The sequence below is a fragment of the Amblyomma maculatum genome, chromosome 9 (assembly GCF_055883805.1).
Source record: "Amblyomma maculatum isolate TAMU_Amacu chromosome 9, ASM5588380v1, whole genome shotgun sequence".
NCBI lineage: Eukaryota > Metazoa > Arthropoda > Arachnida > Ixodida > Ixodidae > Amblyomma > Amblyomma maculatum.
The window spans coordinates 110354676-110377429 of NC_139352.1; positions in this window are offsets into that span (position 1 = coordinate 110354676).

Sequence of the window (22754 nt, forward strand, 5' to 3'; positions counted from 1 at the left end):
AATAAATAAATTTAAAACCTTGATTACGTATTTATTTTTGAAGTAAGGCAAAAACTAGTGAAAATGGGAGGCACGAAAGAACAGCACACTGTGGCAAGGATTAGCCCTTGGTCAATGTAAAAGAAAGCTGGGTGAATGTGGAGGAAAGAACAAATTGTAGTCTCGGCCACACCTTCCTTCACATTCGGTATGAATCGCAAGCGATGCTATTGACACAGTTTTATAATTGTGCTTACCTGGGTAGGCAAATAAATTTGTATACTACAGAAAGATACTCAGCACAACTCTAACTACACAATACAGCGAACGTAAAATTAACAGGACACCAGTATCTGGCAATCGACCAAGCATTCATAGAACAAGTATTTCAAGACATGATCTCGTTTCAGACGATCTGGTTTTCTAGTGTTGCACCAGCTGCGTACAGTATACCTCGGATGGTAAGTGTACTCACAAGTTCAGTTCAGATGGTGAGTCATGTCCGACTATTCGTGACACTATGGACCATATTACGCCAAGCTTTCCGGTCTCCCACTGTCTTACTAATACTAAATAACTTCATCTGCAGCAAGGGCACTCAAATGACGATGACTACAAGCGCAACTCACCAACACAAAACTGGATTATGTTTGACGCGGCAAGCTTTAAAAGGTGATATGAAGTTCAAAACAGGAACACATTAACAACGCAGAATTTCCCGAACAGTTACTTTCTGCAGCACTGAGTGCAAGAGAATCCACACTAGGCGCCTTTCGCTTCTTTGATTGAAACTATTCACTCTCCTGCAGTTCCTTTTTTTATGAGTGGACAAGAGCCGAGTGCCTTCCCTTTTCTTAAAATTAAAAATCACATGACCTAAAACATTATTCAGTGTATTCAGCGTTAAACCAGGCTAGACAAAGGAAACACCGATAAGGGTTCCAGCGTCAACCTTATGTCTGTTCGTTTTCGGTGACACAAATTGGCTCCTAAATAAGACGAACAATTTCACGCTCTCTTTCATCGCCAAAAGGAACAGGCTTTTTTTTTCTTCTCATTATTTTGCTCACTTCTTTTATATGTTTTGAATTATTTAAAATATTGAATTTCAATGTTTAAATATTATTATGATCACAAGTATAGTCCAAAAACAAATTATCATATAATCCGTTAGTTCAGTTATCCAATTTTGCCAGTTTTAAACTCTGACCGTTTTTGCTCAAAACTGATTTGAATGTGTCAGTTTTACATTTTTCAGAAATTGTCGTCATATAAAGCACTTGCATGAACAGCGCACTATATATCGTTACTTAAAACATCTACATTCGGAATAAAGTACACCTAAACAACATCCTCACTGGACCCACGTAAAAGCATGACATGGCTGAAAACTATCTAAACGTGTGAAAAATGAATCTCATTATATGTTATTTCAGGTCGCATACACGACTTGCTTAATTCGCTGTTTACACTCCTTGTCAGTTTATGTGCATTTTGTTCAAACATCGATGTACATAGCGTTTTCTGCAATAAACCTTTCAGACTTAAATTCACGTCCTGAACTATGGAAAATAAACACGAAGGCTATATTCTGCGTTGCTTAAAATCCTGTATCGTGCTAATGCCGGCAGAGTATTATGTGACGAGGGCGAAACCACCTAAACAACCTCAATTGTAGATTCTTCTTTTATTTATGGTGACCTAAGGACGAAACGTGCGTGTATCTGAGCGCTCTAATACTGCACGCGGCAGCCCGAAGTCCTCAATAAAAACAATTCTCTGCCGCATTGCTAGGTTTTATTAGGTTTATTTTTTTTGGAGTGATATCCTTCTATGCTGTAAAGTATTGAAGCACAAAGCCAATGTTTAGCTCTGCTTTTTCAAACGGCATTTTGTCGAATACTTCTATTCCAGATTCCTTGCTTGCTTCAGTCAAAGCTTTGTGTTCTCAGCAGTCTTTTCACTCTCCCTCAGTGAACACTGCACAAAAGAAGAAAGGCTTGGGCCTTGCGTAACGCTCAAATCAGCGGCAGCCTGTCTCCGCCCCTTAAAGGTCCACACGGGTAATTTTTTCGCAAAACACTGCCTTGTATTCTCTTGGGGTGTTATTGATCCAACGGCACAAAAGGCGCGTGTAGGAAAGAAGCCATTACTTTACTTTTTTTTCCGAGAACTGCAGCGATGAAGGTTCGTTTTTCCTTTGGGCACTGAACTTGCAAGACTGAAATCTGTCGCAGTATGCGACAGAGTTCAATTTCTTGTTTACCTCTGCAGGCGTAAAAAATTTGAGGTTTGTTGCAAATGTCGGGGAAATTCTAATGCCATCCCCCAAGTGTTCTTTGAGACCCTTTCACGCTCTAAATACTATAAGGACCGCGGACAGTCCTCAATGGTTTTGTCACGTGGATAACTTCGTTCAGTTTTCTGCCCTATGCAGTGTATATAGTAAAGATGGTCTATCAAGGCTTAGCTAGCCTTAAGGCAGGTCATGGAAAACTTGTCTTGACATACAAAAAAAATTTAAAAAAAGACCACGCTCCCTATTGTTTGCTTTGACAACTTCGCTAGCATGACAAACGTTTTAGCAGAGCATTCAGATTGCGCTGCCATAGATCCGCTCTTTTCGACGTCTTGCCAGGTACCTTTTATCATTGCTGTTTGCATGTTAACTAAACATACTCGCCTAAACTGCGCAAAGCCATAGGTTGTCACCATAATAATTAAGCGAAGTTTTGCTGCTAACAAAATCCAGGAAGTTTATTTTTAGTGGCAAAACGCGTCCTCTATCAACTGGTACAAGTCTCTAGTGCGAAGTGGGGCACGACTTATCAAAATGTAAAGAGAGTTGTAGTAACAACTCAGATCGGAAGCGCTGAAGATAACGCAGAGTGCAGCGATTAACAGTTGAAATATTTTAGTTAGTTTTATGAACTTGGAATAATGTCTTGTTGGTGATATTACACATATTTGTTAATCACCCAAAAAATCCAATATAAGCCCAGGGCACTGTTTCGACGGCATGAACAAGCTTATAACAATGTGTAATAATGCGAAATAGGCATAATGAAGCGAATGTTTTTGATAGCTGTGATTCATTAAGGCAGCAATATGTATTCATTCAAAACTGCAATACAGGATCCAAAGGTTGACCATTGAGTAAGCGGGCACATGAACAGCAAAATACAAGTGTAAGTACAGGCTACGGCAAAATACACAATTATACAAACACGGAAATGCATTTCCATGAAAAAGATAAGCGCACCAACATGACTTATTGCATTTTGGTTGCGTGGAATTCTTAGAGAGCGCTTCGAAACGCTGCCTGTTCATCTTCATAGGCAGATATTGTTGGGAAGATTATTGCATAGTGCAACAACTCATGGGACTGCAGGTGAATTGAACGAAGCCTTTTGGTGAGATTGCGTCAGAAGCGTGAACCAATTATATGCGTTCCTGCAATTATATGCGTTCTGTAGTATCGAGAAGAAAGTGGCATGATCTTGGGCTATGAACATATTTTTGAAAGATACATGAAAGGGCAAATTGTCGGGGAAATTTTAATGGCCGAAGTGAAATGTCCTACTAATTTGTATAATGCTACAGTTTCGTTCAGAACTGCCTGATTAGAAACTTGCAGCTTCATTCACTATATATTGAAATCAATAAGGTAAATATCTTTGATACAGTGGAGCATAGGGGTGAAGCAAAGTTTAACTGCGGACGGCAAAGGCTAAATAGAAAATATTACAGTGATGATTTGTGCAATATGCGATGGAAGTACTCTAACGTCATTGATGCTTTGCTAGAAAAGGTGGAAATATGTAAGGACTAAGACGAGTTTGGCTTGTAATGAGGACCTAGATGAAGCTATAAATACAAAAGAGTCAGTTAAAAAATAAAAAATTTATATAAAGCTTTTTTGCGGGTTAATGTCGTAACCTTGCACTTCTAGATGTTAAGAATCATTTCCCAGTCTTGGCACCAGTTAAAAAATTCTGTAGACATATTTATGTATACATACTTATTGAACGGATGTTTGGTGCGATAGTATTTATACTTGTCTGCTGAAATTCAGCAAGTGGCATACAATAGCAAAGGGGTTCAAATCCTTGATACAGAACAAATATCTATTCATTTATATTTATTGTTTTTGTTTTGTTCACTTTATATGCTGTGCTCAACAGTGATGAGGAAACAATACGGAACCGTGAAAGAGGTTTTTAATCCTCTCAGAATGTAAAAAGTAACTTTTGCTAGGACGTCTTCCGAGGGCGCGTGCTTAAATAAGCAAATCGCAAAATATTCAGCGAACCTTCTCAATTGCAATAAACTCGTACGCATGACCTAAAAAAGGCCCTGCACCTAAGGTAAGGTTCTCTTGGTATCTTTGTAGCATGTTCAACACATTTTTTTTTCCTTCCTGCGGTAATGGTTCTTTTCCATGTGTAGGCCTCAAAACAAACGATTTTTGTTTCAATCAACTCAAGTTCTGAAGCAAGTATATCCCATACTACACTAACCACAAGTTCATTAAGTCTCACAAGGTATCGGGCAAAGTCAAGACTCACGGTTTTGCTTGTATAATTACCCGCCATCAAAAGGAGGAACTTTGCAATATTACGTGTTCATTTCAAATATCACAGATACCAGAAAACAATCAAAGTTTATTGTATTTTTAGAGAACGTTTCTGGGAAATTAAGGCGCAAACATTTCAAATACCCTTATAAAGAACTCATTAGATGGAGCAGTATAATTCTAGAGCATTTTCTCTGCTCAGCTACATCACAAAGAAATCTTTTATCTAAATTATGTGAGTTCAGCCTATAAAATACGTCAAACGATATAGGGGAGGCTGGTTAAAGAGAAGTGTTTCTTATTGGTTTTACCTAGTTACGGGAACCAAGCGGTGACTTTATTAACCATTGCTTTGAATACACAAGTATATTAAAATTCTATCAAAAGATATCTAAAAGCCATAGACACTTTGGCGAACTTTTCACTCAATAAATTTTCTCTTTGTAAATACTATATGCATGGTAAATATTTTTCATTCTAGGAAAGTAAACAACAACGAGGCTTGAAACGAGGTATTCTAACCAAGCTTGTGCGTATGGCAATTTATGTAAGGTTCAGCTTTTCATAGCACCGTCACCTCTCGGCTATTTCTCTTCGCGGATGGCAGTGGTAACAACTATGATAGTTACTTCGCGCGAGGAAAGACACAATTATAGGTTGTATGCCCATCGCACACATATGTTGCTAGTGAAGGTGAAAGGCGCCCTAATTTTTATACACATCCGAGTATTTAGGCCAGGAGACATATGTAACGCATTCTCTTTAACAAATGGCGAAAGCGTTCTCGTGTCACTGTCTCGTGCGTTGTATGAAGTAGTATTCGCCTATAAGGTAAGACAGGCTTTATTCTGAGACTTTATAAAACGAGGTGACTGATTTTATGTCATTTCTATAGTTATTTCAATCCGTGATGACACTCTATCCGAACGCTTTGCTGAAAATTATAGACAATGGTGATTTATGGAGTTCTTTATTTTAGCAGGACTAAATGTGCAATAGTTAGGATCGTGAGGATCCCTCATCCCATCTTTTTTTGGATTCTGACGGCGAGCCCAATCACATCGAAGCAGAAAATGACGGCATATGTTTCTTTTTACGCCCTGGACACGATGAAGAAAATAGGCAGTGAAAGCCACGTATTGCATTTTTTGGGGGGTCTCTATTTTTACAGAAGGAAGTGTCACAAGACTTCCGCCTTATCGCCTTTGTTAAATTTTACCATGCATATTTTAAATATTATAACCCACTAACAACTGCAAAAGGCGGCGTTTTCCATACACTGACACAGATGTGATATTTCTTTCGCGCTCACGTAAGATTTGAGCGGTAGAGTACGGCTGCGTGTTTTGAATTTTGGATTTTTTTTTTCAGATGTTTCACTTCTTCAAAAGCAAACACAAGAGTGTAGTGGGCGAAGGCCCCTCCCCCAACCCCTCTCCCTCTCTTCTTGAAAGAAAAAATGCCTCGAACTCACTATTCACAGCAACATACAACGCGAAGCGCTGCTTCTTTCGTTGTGTGCAGCACCTCACATCACCACGTATTGCCTTTTCTTCGCACCCTAGAAGTCTATAGTCAACGACGTATCTTACAATATTTCCAAATAAATATATTACAGTAATATGTCCCCAATTACCCCAGTCTGCTGAAGCTGCAGCCTGCTGATTCCAGTAGGCCTCCTAATACTGGCCGATCTCTTCAACGTTCGGATTTTCTTGCAATCTAGTGTATTGGCATAAACGAAGTAGAGATATTTAACATATACTTTATATGCTTTTTGGAAACAATAATACACTGCAGTAATGCTTTTTTTACGTTGACATAACGCCTTCAAATATTTAGACAGCGTTGTCTGCTGAGCATTATCTTGGTATCTAATTGCCTTGATGCGTTACGGTGCACTTCGCCCTCAGAAAACAGAAGAGATATGCTTTTGGAGAAGACGTTTGGCTGCAGTGCGTTTCGCGTACGCCGCAGTTTACTTTCAGCCGAGTGCCTAGCGGCGCGCATGCTTGCCGCTCGCTTCTTCCTCTTCGCACATGTGGTGCACGGTGCGGACGGCGCTGCTTTCTTCTAGAGCTGCTGCTTCGCACTTTCTACGACATCACACACCTGCTTCTTCTTCTTCAAACACCTGGCAAACTTCAGTTGTATCGGTATATATCGCCGGACTCAGTGGAGCGCCGACGTCATCAGTTAGCTATGCTTCTCACTGCGCAAGGGCGGTGCTCTTCAGCTGCTGCGCCGCAGCCTGGGATAAAACCCGTAGTGCAGCCACTCGCTTGCGAAGGGGCGTATATACGCCGAGAATTGCGGCCAGTCTGTAGTGCTCCGGCATGAATGAGGCAACAAAAGATCAGAGAGCTAAACGAGCAATGAAAACTCACGAACAGCTAGAAGACTGACTTGCAAAGCAACGACACAAGGCGGCGGAGAAGGTGCGACCAGAGCAACAACAGAGAAGCGATTGGGAGTCATCCACGACAACTACTGCTTTTGCTTTCGGTGCCCTGGCTTAGCTGAGTTAAACCCCAACCCAACATTTTCCAGCAATCCAAAGTTGTCGCACCGTTCGATTTATACATCAACTCCGTGAAACTGCGATGATTCAGTGTACGAAATGAAACGTCCTCAACAAATTGTTTCCGACATGGATTAACTTATATATGGATAAATGTCTAACTACCATTGTTTAGCTAACATCACCCCATGAAATAGTCTTCAATCAACATGTCACTAGCTATCCACCGAAATCCTACCCACATTTCTCTATGAGATCTTTTTGTCATGATGATAATCTTGGCTGCCGTGATGATTGCAACAAGCACCTTTCATTCTCACCGTGCTAATTAGCAACCAAAACTCTCAGTGCCAATTTGTAATACAGCAACATGTGTATAATCATATTTTCCAAGAACCTGTAAAGAATGGAATCCCTCACCTCCATCATTGATCCCACGCAGTTTGAAAACGTACTTGCATCACCATCATAATCATCAGCCGCACTATACCCACTTACCCACTTCAGAGCGAAGGTCTCTGCCATATTCGGCCAATTAACCCTGAGCTGTGCTAGCTGCATCCACTTGGCCATTTCGAACGTCTTAACCTCATCCCCCCATCTAATTTTATGCCGCCTCCTGCTGCGCTTTCCTTCGCTTGGAATGCAATTGGTTAGCCTAAGCGACCATCATTTATGCCCTCTTCGCACATGTCCTGCCCATGTCCCTTTCGTTTTGATTTCCAGTAGAATCTCAGTAGCTTGAGTTATTTCTCTCGCCCAATCTGCAAGCTTCCTATCTCTTAACGTTACACCTACCATGTTTCGTTCCATTACCCTCTGCGTGGTCCTCAACTTAAGTTGAACCCTTTGCATTAGCCTCCACGTTTCAGCCCCATAGGTGAGTACAGGTAAGATGCAACGTTTGTATACGTGCCTCTTGAGCGATACTGGTAAGCTGATAGTCATAATCTGCGAGTGCTTGCCAAATGCGCTCCATCCCAATATTAAAATTCTTGTTATTTCTCTTTCATTGTGCGGATGTGCGGGTACTAGCCGTCCAAAGTGGACATATTCGCCAATTCGCTAGCCTACCGTATACTGATATTCCTTCCTAATGCGATTGAACATTACCTTAATCTCCTGCATATTAGTTTTCAAGCTTTCTTTTCCTGCTTTATGTCCTGAGTTATTATTTGCAGTTCATTTCCTGAGTTACTTAGCCTGGCAATGTCATCAGCGCATCGCAAATTATTGAAGTGTTATCCCTAACTGCTCCCATTCCAAGTATCTGAATAATTCATCTAATCAAGCTGTGAATAGTACTGAGGAGATCGTGTCTCGTTACCTAACACCTTTCTTTAGAGGCATTTTTTTTCAATTTTATTAAGCAGAAATATTGTTGCTTAATAGTTTGGCTTAATACTTAATACTTAATAACTTTGGCTTTCGCAGAAAGCTCGTCGACCGATGAAACAGAAACGTCACATATTTGGACACTAGTGTCTGACAGAAAGCAATTTCTGGACCCACCAATTCCAACTCTTGGCGAGGGGGTGGGGGGTGGGGGGGGGGGCGTGGAATTGATAATGGAGGTAGATACCGGGTCGTCAATTTGCGTCATTCCTCGCGAACTCTATGAGAAGTACTGCAAGCAGTGGCCAAGTCTGAAAGCATCCAACATGAAGTTGTCCAGCTACGTAGGCCGCTCCCTGTCCTAGGAGAACTTTAGTTACGCGTCCGCTACAAAGGGGCGTCCATGATCTGCCCTCAAACTGTATTAGATTGTACGGGACCGAGCCTCTGTGGGTGTGACTTGCTTAGTGTACTCAACAACGCCGGAGCTCCAATCTTTCAGGTAGCAGCCCAAGACGTCTCGCCGGAAGACCGCAAAAGCAGCTACCGTATCAACACCACTTTCGAAGACTACCAGGACATCTTTTCTACCGATCTAGGCCTCATCAATGAGGAACCGGCTAGTCTCCATCTAAAAAAGGGCGCCATTCCCAGATTTTGTAAGGCCCAGCCAATTACTTATGTTTTACGCTATAAAGTTACACAGGAGTTGGACAAGCTGGTTTCTATAGGCGTGCTGTCTCCAGTGAAGCATTCCGAATGGGCAACACCAACTGTACTTGTGCTAAACAAATACGGCACGGTCCGAATCTGCGGCGATTTTAAAGCCCCTTTGAGCCCAGCTTGTGCCACCAAGCAATATCCATTGTCCGTTATTGATGACATGTTTGCCCGTTTAAGTGATTGTGACTATTTCAGATTGCTGGACCTGCGAGGTGCATACAACCAAATACCACTTGACGAAGCTGCAAAGAAAGTCTGCGTCATTAACACGCATAAAGTTCTTTTCTGTTTTGTAGGCTACTGTTCGGAACAACCTTGGCACCGGCAATTTTCCAGAGAAAGATGAATGAGTTGCTAGCATTCCTTCCGGGCGTACAAGCTTAATAGACGACATGCTTGTCCCAGAAAGAAAAAAACAATAACGGTGAGCGAATAAGAAGCGGCCTAAAACGCTTCCGAGAACGCGGAGTGAAACTTAGATACGATAAGTGCTAACTGCGCAGACCGGCTGTTTCTTATCTGGGGCACCAAATTGACCGAGACGGCCTTCACTCGACGGAAAATAATGTTGAGGCGATTGTAGAGGCGCCAAGCCCGCTTAGTGCCGCGGAACTTCATGCATTTCTCGGAATGGTGACGTTTTACGTGAAGTTCCTGCCTACCACGGCAACTACTCTTTTCTCATTATATCAGCTGCTGGAAAAGAATGCACGCTGGCGCTGGAAACAGGAACAAGAATCCGCATTTATTGCGGCTAAGCAAAGGCTTAAGGCGGGCGAGGTTCATGTGCCTTTCGATTTAAAAAAGGAATTGAAATTGGAATGCGACGCATCCCCTCACGGTGTGGGAGCAGTTCTGTTCCACACAGTCGGGAATGTTTATAGGCTAATTGGGTTCCATTCTAGAAGATTCACACAAGCTGAACGGGACTATTCCCAACTAGAACGAGAGGCACTAGCACTCATTTTTGGTGTAACAAAACTTTGTGACTACCTTCTAGCGCGAGAATTCATACTGGTAACTGACTACCAGCCGCTTCTAGGCCTGCTGAAACCAGATCGTCAAATACCAACAATGGCCGCCCCACGCATCCAGTGTTGGGAATTCTGCCTCAGGGCCAACCACTACAAGTTACGATACACTCATGGAAGGCAGATGCTCAACTCCGACGCCCTGAGCCGCCTACCACAACGAGCTCCGGAACCTGTCACGAATGATGAACCTCCAGAATACGTTTTATCCCTGGAAAGACTGGACGAAGGTGGCGTGACAACACGTGAGCTCATTGCCTTTAAAGCCGCAGACCCCGTTTTGACGGAGGTTAAACGTTACGTTATGAACGGGTGGCTCAGAACCGCAAGCCTAATACAGTGTTTCATACTGCCATTCTTTGACCGGAAGCTGCAATTGTCAGTGGTGCATGAGCTAGTGCACTGGAGACATCGTGTGGTAGCACCGAAAGAAGCTCGTACAAAGGCGTTGCGTCTTCTGCATGAGACGCATCAGGGATTGTCTGCTATGAAAGCAGGTGCGCGTTCTTTGTTTTGGTGGCCAAGGTAGGATAAGGACATTAAGAAAATATCAGCTACTTGCCAGAACTGCATCCAGAACCTAACGGTGCCAACGGCCTCTCCGGCAGGTAATTGGCCACCGACCAATGAAAAATGGTAGCGTATTCACGAGGATCTTGCAGGTCCACTCGCAGGGAAAATGATCCTGGTAGTGGTCGACTCGCATACTAAATGAACTGAATGAGTGCATGCCAACACTTAAACAACTGTTAGTTGCCTGCGTACCATTTGTAGTAGGTTCGGAGTACCACGAACGTTAGTCTTTGCTAATGGTGCACATTTTAAAAGTCAGGAATTTGCTAATAATATAGTGCATCTACGATGCGCTACCACCCTCAGTCGAATGGAGCCGCAGGAAGAGCTGTACGAACAGTGAATGATGGGCCTCGCAAAATGAAAGAAGGAAGTTGGAGGACAATCTAGTACGACTCTTGTTCAACTACCGCATAACTCCGCAGAAAAGTGGAAAATCCCTCGCGGAGATGTTTTTTGGTTACCAAATACAATCCTGGTTGGACTAGTTTTTTACTTTTACTCTTAAAAAGCCACCACACGGTCACGATGCCTGGAAACCACTGCCGGAGTCAGATGTTTACGTGGGGAACTATGGTAGCGGGGACAAGTGGATATCGGGATGGGTCACAACAGCGCCCGGTTCCACGATGGCCACGGTGTCAACCCCGATGGGCCTGGTCCGCGACATGCAGATCAAGTTCGCTTGAAACATGGCTGTACTTTCGGATTATCACCAGCTCGGAAGTTATGTGAGCGAGAAAAGCCCTCCAGTTAGCACGTCAATGACTGCAGACCATACTACTCCTACGACCAGCATTCCCAGCGGCTCAAACTCTCCGATACAGTTTCCCGGCGTCGCTTCTCCAGGTCAGCCTACAACCGAACCAGCACAGACAGAGAAAGCCGCATGAAGCCCCGAACAAGGCCTGTTGTGTTTTTCTTCTCTTCTGGGATGGACGTTTGAGCGTGTTCAGTGATTTACACCTGTGCATTGTTGCGCTTACGTAGGAACTGGGACACAACAATGCACAGGAATAACAACCACCAACTAGCCCAATTTGAAACTCTCCAGTGATTTACAGTTCTGCATTCCTCCCTCCTGTGTTGTGTGCGAGGGGTGTTGTCGCATCCTGTGCGTGGCGCGGCGCGGGAGCCGAGTCGGAGTAAGACGATTCTTCTCCACCGACCCCTCTGCTGCTGTACCTCGTGATCTGGCGCCTGGGAGCCAAGGTCGAAACATGCGGGGTACCGCGCCCCGGCGCCGGGAAAGAGACTCGCCTGCAGATCATGTTCTCGCTGTTTCGTGAACTGACAGAAAACAGACGTGTGTGTGCGGCGCCCCCTCGGTACCGAGGGAGAGAGGCTCGCCTGCGGGTCAGTCGGTCGGACACTTTGCTTCGTGAACTGAAAGAAAGAAGTCGTGCGTGTGTTGTTTCCCTTGTTTAACCTCCCCATATAATGTAAAGTTCAATAATGTTTTGTCGTTTGTCCTCAACAAAGTTTCACCGTGTCGTCATTGACCGTTATCAACCACAAAACTTTGTGCCGAAACCCGGGAATTGCAAACTTCGGAAACTCGCAACCCGGCTGCGACGGATAGAGTAAGTGACGGCACGGCCCGCAACGACGCAATTATGCAGAGGACAAGGGAAAAGAGAACGGCGCGTCGACAGCAAAGTACAAAACTCATCAATGAGGCAAAGGCAACGCTACAATCGACAGATATCGGAGCGCTGTGCTCACTTATTGTAAGGCTTACGGCTAACAACGATGCGCTTCTGAAATTGAACAGAGTTGGAAGACGGAATAGCTGATGAAGACTTCGCTTCCGAATTCGAAGCCTTCATGCGATATGAGGATGCAGCCACGGGTATCTTTGGTCAACTCAAGGCAAGAGAGGCTGAGCTGCTCAGATCTCCGCACCTCCTGACAGCGCAGTCAGCAGAACCACAGCGGGGGAGCCAATATAGCGTCAGTTGCTAAATAATGACTATATACTTGCCACGACCCAGGTATCATGAAATGTTGGCCCTGTGGGTGCGATTCAGGCGAGTGGGGCTCAAGTAAAAATCACAATACCTTCATCAGTCCTAAATTCGGCAAAAATGGCCAGGACCCATTTTTCCTTGCCCTTTTTCCAGCTACTTGGGTCCCATATAGGCGTTGCTCGCTGACAGAGAGCATATTCCTGCATCCAGATCACAAGGGTTCCTTTTCGTATATTTGAGAGCACATCCAGCCTAAATGTGCGCTTTTGTGGGAAAGCTTTCGTCGATCCGAAATGGGGCCTCCCCAAAAAACCGTTAGCTGCGGTTTAGCTTGTGGGTAAACCAGGAGTCACTCGACAGCTATCTGCATGGCTACGCTTAGGGTCGGCTTCAAATACATGGCTTTTGCACTTAGTAGTTTACTCTATGGTTTCAGCTTCATTTATGCCACAGGGGGCACCTTTGACCACGAAAGTGCGATCAGGCGAAAATCCATCGCGCGGTGGTCTGAAGCCCTTCACTACGGAACCTCTTTCTGTTTTCACTGTCAGCTTCGCGATGACGAGATAGCGTAAGCTACCAGCCAACATATAAAGCTCCGCTGTAACCGTGGCCTAGGGATAATGTGAAGTCAGGGGTTTTGATAGGCTATTTTGAAATTGCTCTCATATATGACAAGGAAGGCCCGAGTAGGCCGCTGCTGCAAAACGTAATGTCGGAAGCCCTACGTCCAGTTAGTGCTCGGCCATGGCAGCTGCCAGCTACCGCCCTTTTCAATCAATTATTTGTATCACAATTTTAAGCACCTTAGGCAGGTTAGAAATATTTCAAGGCTTTGTTTCTCACGCTAATGTAAATATCGGTAAAAGGACTGGGCCATACGCACCTGAAAGTGTTGCTCCTTAAGTGATCGCCGTGGACAGCTCGAAACTCTCCGTACAACATTACCTTTCAGAGCACACAACTTCTCTGGATGAAAAAAGTACAACCTGAATTCACTAAAACTACAATAATTTTATGAAATTATTTTAAAATTTAATGTGGTAGCGGCTTAGAAAGGGTATACACGTGCAAAATAGTTTCTTAATTATTGCCGTAAATATTCAGTGGGAGAACTTGGGCCAGGGCTCTCCATCAATTATCTGAACCGGACCAATAAGGAATAATGCGGCCAAGCCCAAGTTGGGCTTGCCCCTAGAACCCGCATCGGTCTCATACAATTATGGAAGAGGCTAATTGAAATTAAAAGCGAATCTTATTTAATAGTTGCTGACCAATACGTCCGAAGCAGGACCACCTGGAGAAGTGGGCGGGACGTACACATTTGGCAATGCGGGTGCAATGTAGTCATCCTCATAAGCGCTGCCGGCATTGTTCTCATCGAGGCGTTTGCCGGCTGTCCATTCAGGTCTACGTAGGCCCCAGATGCAGCAACCGCATTGATGCCAACAAAAGTGGCCTGAATTGTCCACTGGGACCCCACTTCCTAACTCACTTTCTGCTGCACTTAGTTCTTCATTGGAATGTCACAAAGGTCTGCTTCACAGATAGAATGCTTTTGGCGCCAAATTGTTCCATATCAACTCGCTTTTTCACTTCGTGCATATAAGACAAGAAGCCTGAATGTCAATGTTCTTTAGCCAATTTGGATTTCTCTGGCTCGCTATATACTGGAATGACCACTCACACTAATACAAGTAAATTATTGCACGTTATGTTGTCTAAGAAATTTAACTTCAGATTTTTCCTCTAAAAGTTCGATTGATTACTGAGACTTTTGTTTCGTCGTACTGTGAGAAAACATTACGTCCAAGTGCACATCTTGTTCTTCCCAATCATCTACTGTTGCTAAACGTGTACACAAAACACTTTGAATGAATTATGAAAAAAGCAAAAACAAATGCATCAATGTTTCGGGACATACGCCGAATTAGTTGCTCTTAATTAGGAACAAGTGAACGCCAAAAATACTAAAGAAGGAGCTAGAAGCTGAGATATCACGCGAAGTCTGTAATATGCACATATTATAAAGGCAAATGAACTGATTTTAAGCCAAACGAGAAAAGGTGAGCAAGGAGCGAATGCCCGCGACATTAGTTGGCACGTTGTAGTGATTTTTGGAGAGAAGCAAATCTTTAGAGGGTAAGTGCTGCCCGAATAAAATATTATGTATGACATTAATATAAAGCTGCCGGAAGGAAGCAATTGCTATATTTTTGTAATGGCCGGGTCGGCACATTTTTCGGATATCGTAGGCTTTATATTTGTTTTCTTGTAGGTGTGAATGACGTTCTAGGATCAAACTTGACTAATATATTGCTGTATTTTCGGTGTTGTTTATTTCAGAATTGGTTGTTTAATTACTGGAAATGCTTCGGCTCTGAATTACTTTATAATATGTAGCAGTCCTGATATGAAACGTAACCATGTTTCCAAATGTGAGTCTGCTCTCTTCCTGGCGGCTGCCCTGCAACAATTGTTTTGCCCTCTTTTTTGAATACGACCTTCTCGTCTTAATATTCTATTGTCCATTCTATCTCTGGCCCAATAATATATCGTATAATCTGTCGTCCAACTAATCATCCCCATAATATGCGGAATAGAATTTTTCTAGGATATTCTGTTATGAAAAACCGTTGATATTTACATGTCGTTCCTAACAATCAGAGAAAAACATATATTAAAGCTAATTTGTAGTAAACAATGGTAATTAGTCGTCACCGCCCAGTCGCGTCCGTTCGCTTATAGTGTTACCATTTACTGGTTTCGAAGAGATATCGGTGTTAGAAAAGATATCATTGGGCAGTCCATTCCTATCTGTTCTATCATTTTATATTTACCATAGAGCATACGCAAATTACCCACACGAATATACGTATATCAAAAATGTGCCTTGGCAAGGTGATAACTATAGAAGAAGGGCACACACCAAGGCTGCCTCTACACTGTGTTAAATACCCGGCTGTCTACATGATTACCAATATGCCAACATGGCGATTAGTCTTTCCCGCGCGCCCCCAGTCCCAATCCTCTTCTTCCTTCTTCTCGTCGTTCTGCTTGCAGATTCTTGCCTGAAGCTGCAACAATAACTTCGACATGTACATAAGTACAGACATATACAGAACAAAACCTCTCATCTAGATTTCACAGTCATTCTAATTAAAAAGAGCCAGTGGGCCATCATACAAATTTTTAGAGAAGTCTCTCTGGCTATATTCTGCAGAACTAGGAGAATAGAAGTAGTTGTTATAAGGAAGAAAGAAATTGACTAATGTCTTCAAAAATGATCTGCCATATCAGATGTTTATGAGATGAATGAAAACAAACAAACACTTAAAGAATAAAGCGAAAAACGTCCCAAGTGTCATAGATGCGGACAAAGGTTTTTGTAATGTAAAATATGGTTTGCAAACAAAAACAGGCCGCAGCGTAAAAGAAAGCAAGTAATTTTACTTTATCTCATACTTTAGGAGCTACCATTAGACGTACAGTCTTTGTAAAAGCGTAGAGCCCATAGTGTCCCCTTCCGAGCCACTTCATGCTGCGTGTAATGCATTTGCGGTGTTCCGAATCTGTTCATGTATCATTTTTTGTCCTATCCTCTTTAATGTTAAGCAACTCCACGAATTCTAAATCAGCGCCACTAAACGGCTCAGAAGCACAGATCTGGGCTGTACACTTTTGACAAAGGCTTTACAGGCTGTAAGCTGAAATAACAGATAACAAGCGACATCATTCCGTTCATTATGAAGACGCGCGAAATTTAATCATCTCTATTTTACCAGCGTTGTCTTATGCAAACATCGAAAGCGTATATCGGGGCAGCACAGGAAGAAGACACAAGAATACAAATGAGGACACGTTAAAGAACCCCAGGTGGTCGAAATTTCCGGAGTCCTCCACTACGGCGTCTCTCATAGCCTGAGTTGCTTTGGGACGTTAAACCCCACCAACCAACCAACCAACCAAGTTCATCTCTAGTTTAATACCAAGTACATTTAGCACCGCAGTGCGATTGCCTGACGGACCAATTTACGTGAAGAAAGTATATATTTGATAACCAAGATCATGCGTTCATTTCGTTTTAACAGCAAGAAGCAGAGAAAAGCATCTCATAGAGGTTTGTCTGAAATTTCTCCAAAGCAAATAGAAAAATTTCTAACGCCGCAGTTCCGTGTGACAAAAACGCGAAGCAAACATTTCGCGGCTGTTATTCCGCGCAGGCATATTTTTGCAGAAACTCTATCTAAATTTCGCATACACACTGTCCTGTTTTAAGCTGAAAACTACATTAAAGATATGTTTGCCGTATTGCGCAGGGATCTTCGGGTTCTGCATTTCCAGGATTATGCCCGACTGCAACGAACGAAGAGATAAAAAAAGAGAACTCTACTGTTTTCAGAGCATAGCAAAATTCATCTGCTTGATAGCGGAAGGAGATTGCTTCATTCGAGCCGATAGAATGAATGCCTTCTGGCACGATAAAGGGTGAGACAGAGTGGCGAGTATGCAATCAGAAGTGCGCACGGGATAGAATGAGCGTAGTGCCTCATTGCGGAATAATTTGCTTGGCACTGTTCCTCATTCTGCTGTATTTACTTCTCTGAACTCAATTTGAATCTATCAGCACTTTCGCAACAGGGGTGTGTTACTATGGCAGCTTCCGCTCCACATTTCTTTTAGCATTCGTCGATAAGTCTCGAAACTAAAGGAGCAGCTGCTGAAATCATACTGGGTCTTTTGTTGGACACCGCAGTGTTTTGGACTACGCTTTTTTTTTTCACGAAAACGTGTCTCCACTCTTTTTTGTCAGATGAACATATTTCCGCTGAAAGCCGTGTAAAATTTATCACAAGTATGAAAGAGCACTGAACAAAAGCTGAGGAGGAGCATCAGTTTGCAAACCGGGCTACCGTTTCGACAGGGGCTTGTATTCGTCAGAAGACAGTTAAATTACCTTGACGAAGCATCATGCGAACTGAGACTCACACTACACCCCTGTTTAGATATACTTCATACTGTGCATACGCCGATCTTATTCCTCTCGCTCTACCCTCGAATGTGAAATGCATGAGATATCAGCGGAAACGTGGTCTACTACATTTTGTATTCGGACGCGAACGCCAATTTGCTTTCGTATCCTTCAACATTGAAGGTCCACTTTTCAAGTTTTTTTTGCAAAAGATTATTTTCGTCGCTTCCTTGGCCTTTGTTTTTTTTTTATGAACGATCAGTTTGTTTTGAACAACGGGGCGTAAACATTGAGCGTGAGATAGAGTAGTGAGGTAAGTATAAAACGAGTCATAGTCTCGTTGCCCAGTAAGAAAAAAACATTCAGCTGTCCATCTTTCGTTCCCAAGAAAGGCGCCAATTGTCGCACCCTTACCGAGAAATGTTATTAGTGTAAGGTGGCGGTTTATTTCTACAAGGCTTGAGAACCAGCACAGCAGTAACAGCTCTCGCCGAACAGCAAGAGCAAGCAGGCGAACAGGCGATGACCACGCGGCTAAGCGGCAGCCCGTCTTCTTTTTACATTAGTAAGAGTCCGCATTACTGTGATGCGTGAGGAAAGAGTTCGAGAAATGCCTTTCCACTCTTTTTATGTGCTGATACGTCAAAGAAACGTAGTAGTTGCTTTTGATATTTTATAAATATCACCACTATAAATGAAGCTTTTGAAAAATGTTCAGCAAAATATTTAGGCATCTGCCTCAATATGGCAGTGAATATTGGTTGCTGTTGAGTGAGCACCATGTATTACCACCTAGGTCATGATCAATGTTCAGCATAGCGCATTTTTACTTCTCGAACTTTTAACCTAAAGGATACTGAATGATTGTTTCATTTTCGCTAGAAAGTAAAAAGACCGAGCCTCCAAAGCTTAGTGAGACACCCGATTACGATGCCCCTGAGGCGAAAGAACTGCCGGTTATATATGCTCGTTCATGCGTGTAAGGTTATTCTTCTGGGAGATAGCGAGCGCCTTCTGTGTCCGCCCGCTTACACGAAGCCCTTTCTTCTCTTCCCCAAGAAAGAACGTATTTTATTTTCTGCTGGCTTTCTGGACTGTGGAGTCCTCATTTTTACTATCTTAGAATAATAGAGAAGCTAGCAGCTTTATTAGTTATTTGCGTTTGTTGGCTTTGGTTTTCTTCGGGTTCATATCCCTTACTGACCCAGGTTGTGAGTAAAGCTGTAGTGGAGGGTTGGGGACTGCTGCGTAATGTTCCCGGATAGCGCACGGGGCATAGGCGCCTTGCGTTTCACTTTCTTTGAAATGCTACCTACGCTTCAGGGATCGAATCTGGGTCTTCGGATAACTAGTGGAGTGCCCTAACCATTGAGGTATAATAGTTATGTACTTAGGTTATTTTTTCAATGAGTTCACAGGGGGTGCCCGCTGCATCTTTTCCGTTTGGTCGCATGCGGCTGCCACACACTAGCATCGCCAGTGATTGGCGTTTTACATCCTTAGCAAAAAGAAAACGCCCTTATTTGAACTCAGTTTCGTCAATGTCTCTGCTTTTGACAGCCCGCACCCATGATCACCACTTCTCTGCGAGAGAGCACCTACGCTAGTTCTTTTCATGCTCACAGTTGCGTCTTGGTTAGTTTAACAACCTCAAGTTGTCACACGACACCTCTAATTTTGCTGCGCTGAGTGGAAATCTGGCATGCCGCAATAAAAAGAACAAGGCAGCCTACGATTCCATGCCACACGCTTCCCAGCCTCGAAAAACAACGTCGTAGGTCAGAGAAGCTTATGGGCAAAGGCAAAAAACAAAACACTGTGTCATAAATACAAGAAACTATTGTGTAGTTCTCTGGCATTAGACTAATTCGTAGTAGTTCATCATTATTTGAGGTTCTGTAGTTTTTTAGTTTTACCCATGTGGAGTGTGAATTTGTACTCGTGCAATTATAGATAATTTATATGCTATAACAGAAATACCTGTAGTTTTAGCCGCATGGTCCAGGACAATAAAGAACAGAAAAATTTTCTTGGGCCTATAGAAGTGTTTCAGTAGTTTTCTTGACCAGGCATGCATTTTAACCCTATAATGTTTTCGTTGTATTACAGTCTTCCTCCGAAAATATGCATCAAAACTAGCAGATAATGCAGTGATTACACTTCAAAACCCCTTCAGTTATAGGAATATCACAACCCAGTTTTTCCTCTATACTATGCAGACAATGCGTTCATGGCGATGATATCTAAACAAGGGCATTTACAGCAGAAATCAGTTGATAAACAAAACGGTTCAGTGTAAGTTAAGGTTACACCCATATGAACCAACATATCCAGTCTTCTCTTCTCTGGATGCTTACAGGTGCCAACTACTTCTAGATCATGCCACACTGATTCTAAGCGCAGTGATAAGCACTCGGTGCTGTCGCAAGACCCACTTTAAAAGCAACCTTTTCCTATACATCTGAAGGACGAAGATTTTCCATCAGAATGTTTACAACAATGATAAATCATTTTTCGGAAGTTCCTTCCAAATTTTTTTGCAAAAGGCATCCATTTTTTTTTCAAAGCCGTGCTTATCTACCGACGCGACCCCAGAATAAACCTGAAGCTTAAGTTTTCGCATCCATAGGAAGAACACACCATTCCTTTCAAAATGCTCGAAGACTATCGAACAACATTCCAAATTTTTGTTACGAATAAAATTAATGTTCACGAATTATGGGAGTAAACAGCTTCTTTTGCAACAACCTTGCTCGTATGTGCCTGTTTTTTGTTTATCTAAACACCCACTGTGTATTCATTTATTTATTATACCTCAAAGGTCCCTAGCCGGGACATTACATGAGTGGTGGGCAAACATGGCAAAAGTGATTTATAAGGGAAGGCTTGAAAGATGGGCTTCGATTAAAGACTTGAAGCGTGGCAGGTCACTGATGGTGGTAATATGGTGAGGCAGGTGATTCCAATCATTGGCAGTGCGAGCCAAAAATGAAATATCTACTATTATATTGCTCTGCCTAAAGACTGCTATGCCGGCTTCAATATCCTCACCCAACCATTTTTACAGATAACCACAAAATGACAAAAAACCAACACACGAAAATGGGACGCCTTACTAGTTTTCGAGCAAACCGTAAAACCAACCAGGCATGAGAGGAAAGAAAAGCGAGAACAGTAGTGAGGAAAACAAAAAAATAGTAATAGTGTTGTGGTTACACTTACGATAATACAGGTGGGGGGTTCTGCCTAAGCTCTATTATCGTTTTATAATGTAGAAATAAATTGAAATGCTGCTGCTCTGTCAGAGTTTGAGTGGGTGAATATTTGTACTTTCGTGGGAGGGCTGCAACGATAGCGGTATACTAAAAAGCAGTGTGTTGACATGGCTTTCAAAATGTTTATATCATGGCAACTTCCATGCAACGCATTTGTTAGCTGTGTCACGATACTGTTTTTCCACTGTATAGCCAGAGGCACATTAATGGCTGTTCCTCGCGGATATCTGAACGTTAAGAACATGAGACTCACGATGTACAACGTAAATGGCCCTGGCTCAACGCTAAGTATATACTGCTTCGCTGCTCTCGACTTCAATGCAACTACCACAGTTAATAATGCATTGACGCGCGAGATGCCAGGCAATTAAGCTGTCCTTCAGCTAATCTTAATATTCTCGTCTTCACTAAATGAGGCAGTGTTCGCGCTAGTTGTGACGCAAGGCCTATCTGATCTACGTGGCAGTAGCAGTCGTTGTCAGCGCGAACATCCAATAGGATGGTCACGATGCTGACAACTGCAGCGAGCAGATAGGTGACTTTATGTTTTTAAAAGTTAAAGAGAGCACAAAAAAGAAAATAACGCGCGGATCAGGTGTCCACAAAGCAAGTGTGACAGATACTTCGCCTTTCCCTTCCTGGCAACCAATTATTATTATTATCCGAAGGGGAAATAAAAAAATACGAAGGAAAAATATCGCACATAACCAAATCGATGTGAATGTGTGCGTCCTTGACCTATTGAAGCCAAGAGTGAAAACCTCGCCTCGTTGAAGCCAACAAAGAAGGCATTAAACATTGAGCGAAAACGCCATCTGTGACAGGAAAAGAGGAGAATGCCGAGAAAGGGGATCAATGAAAGTGACAGTAGTTCAGAATCCATTAGGCAGCATGGCGAGGGAGCAGAAGGCAGGAAGGTGCGGAAGCAAAGACGCGTTAAATAAAATAAAAATGAAAAGGTTTTGCAGACCGATTCAAAAAGACTAGGAAGTAGCGTTGTAGCAGGAGAGAAAATATGAAGAAAACTTAAGAAAAATGAAGAAAACGGGAGAAGTGTCAAATAGTGAAAGAAGAGAAAGCTAGCGGAAAGGTGAAATCATTAAAGAAAACGTGAAAGGGAAAGAGAATGAAAATACATTTTTGACTAAGTAGCCTTGCCAAAGACGATCAAGAAAGAAACCTAAATGATTAAGTAAAACCGGCTATTGTCTCAGAATTTTAGGACAGTGTGACAGAAATTTTTTATCCTTTGAGAATAGGAGGCTGAAATCTCGGATTGAAGTTTATGCGGTGTTGGCTGATCGTATCCCTAAGGTTTTAATTATCCCTCCTAGATAATGAAATATAAAATACATGATTACTGAACTCCAAATTAAAAAAAAAAGTGAAACTGGTGGAGAAGAAAGTAAAAAAAAAACGAATAAGAGTCAAATGTCAGATAATAAGAATAAATGAAGCAAGGACGAAATGATAAGAAATATGAATTTGAAGAACAATAAAAATAAATCTCTTAACGATTTTACATTTCAGACAGTTATCTTGGAAGGGCGGCTTGCTGCCGCAGTCCATGCGGCTGCGACCACGCGCTAAGCAATCATATATTTGCCATCAGCTAGTTACAATAAAACCACAAAGAACTTCCTACCACTTAGGTTACCATGGCAACTAAACGTCAGCACATTGGAAACCTAAGCGTTTCTTGTGGAGAAGAAAAAATGCAGGTTTACCTTCCATTTCGTGTTAAATATATTCCGAACGTGAATTACATGGCTCTCGGTAATGAAAAAAAAAAGGGTGCG